The sequence below is a fragment of the Penaeus chinensis genome, chromosome 12 (assembly GCF_019202785.1).
Source record: "Penaeus chinensis breed Huanghai No. 1 chromosome 12, ASM1920278v2, whole genome shotgun sequence".
In the NCBI taxonomy this organism is placed as follows: domain Eukaryota; kingdom Metazoa; phylum Arthropoda; class Malacostraca; order Decapoda; family Penaeidae; genus Penaeus; species Penaeus chinensis.
Genome location: NC_061830.1, coordinates 12884991 through 12887490, shown reverse-complemented (window position 1 = coordinate 12887490; position 2500 = coordinate 12884991).

Below are 2500 nucleotides of genomic sequence, written 5' to 3'. Positions count from 1 at the left end.
CACCACAGACACATCACACCCAAACCCACTCAAAGTCAACACACCCCACACAAAGACCACACACCCACACACCACACACACACACATAACCTCCCACAAACACACAGACACAGACTTAAACACACACACCACACGCCACACACACACACACACACACACACCATTCATACTCACACACACCACTCACACAGAACTCATTCACCTACTCCCACATCACATGACACACACACCCACAAACACTCACTAACACACACACACTCACACACACACAACACACACACAGATAGATATATTATAGAACCAACCACTCACACACACGACACTACTCACACAACAAATCACCAGACACCACACACACTACACTCACACACAGAGTGATATATAGAAGATATTAGAGAGAGAAAATGTATATAGATAGTATATCGAGTATTGATTTATTGATTATAGCATATGATATAGATAGATACAATAGATGAGTAGAGACACTCAAACACACACACAACACACACACACCACAACACACCACACACACACACAACCACATACAACACCCATATAGGAGAGAGATATAGATAGTAGAGTTATAGTAGGGTATGTTAGTTATATATATATGATATTGTCATATATATATATACCAACACACAACACACCCCAGCACAGCACACCCACACTACTCTCACTCACACCACACACACTCCTCCACACACACACCCCACACACCACTCACTCCACACACACACACAACAACACCAGAGATATATATATGATATATCCACACACACGACACACACACACACACCACACCCCCGAAACACGACACCCCCCCGCCCCCCCCCCAAAGCCACCCAACACACACACACACACACACAACACACACACACACAGCACACACACACACATGACCTCAACACACTCACATACACACATCCCCACTCACACACATGCATACACACTCACACCCCCCCGCCCCCCACCCCACCCCCCCCCCCCCCCCCACCCCCACCCCCCCCCCCCCCCCCCCCCCCCCCAACACCACACACACTCACACTATCACCACCACCACACTCACATACAAAACCATATAGAGAGATTTGGTTGGTGCAACTGAGAGATAGAGCTACTCACCACAACACACAACCCACACTCACCCACACACACACACACTCTCACACACACACACACACACACACAAACACACACACACACATACAACACCTAGATATTTTAATAGACAAACACACACACACACACACACACACACACTTCACACCACACATCAGACGCACCCACACACACACACACACACACACACACACACCACATCCACACACTCTACCACACACTCATAACCACTCACACTCAAACACACCACACTCACACTCACAACACACACACTCACAAACACCTCATCCACCACACACACACACACACCCACACACACACACACAACACAACAAACCCCCCCCCCCCCCCCCCCCCAACCACGCACACTCACACACACACTCACAACACACACACACACACTCGTCACATACAAATCCATAGATAGATATATATACACACACACGACTCCAAACACACACACACACACACACACACACACACACCAATCACACTACATGCACACACAAACACACAAACACACTCACACATACACACTCACAGCCACACACACACACATCCACCCACACTTCACACACACACGACACACTCACACACTAAACAGCCTCACACACATCTACACACACTCCCACACACACACAGACACAAAGACTACACATACTCACATGACACACAGTAAACTCACCCTAACACTACCCACCCCCCGCCACACATAAACTCTCTCTCCCCCACACTCACAGCCCGCTCACCCAGCCTCTCTGTTACACCGATCGATATCCCCACTTACTCACAACCACCGCCAGCCAACGCTCACTCACGCACTACCCTGCTCCCTCCCACACCACAATCCCTAGCAACCACCAAACACTCACACACACACACTCACACCCTCACACACTCTCACACACACCCACACACACGACACGAAACACACACACACACTACACACTCACACCGACTCTACACCATCACCACTCCGGACATTACCTCGACACGTGAACCATCCTATTAACGACCCCATCCTCCTACCTTACAATCCCCTCAAATTACCGTGCCGTCGGACGCCGATACACATCGTCGTCGACAGTTACTCGATTGCCCGTTTGAACAGCCCGCGATAGAGACCAGCTCTATGGGGTGGAGGGGCGGTCGAGCGACAAGCTATCGAGAGCAAAGAGTGATTAAGAGAAAAAACCACGAGATATCTATCTAGCTTCGAGCCTCACGCACGCGCGCCGCTAAAATCACGGCACGCAAGCTCTATCGCACGATTCACCACTCTCGCACTCTCGCTCCACTAACGACACCTCGCACGCTCGCCTTCCGCGATACTCGCGCGCTCCGCTCGCGCGTCGCCCAACCGCCCGCGCGCATCTAC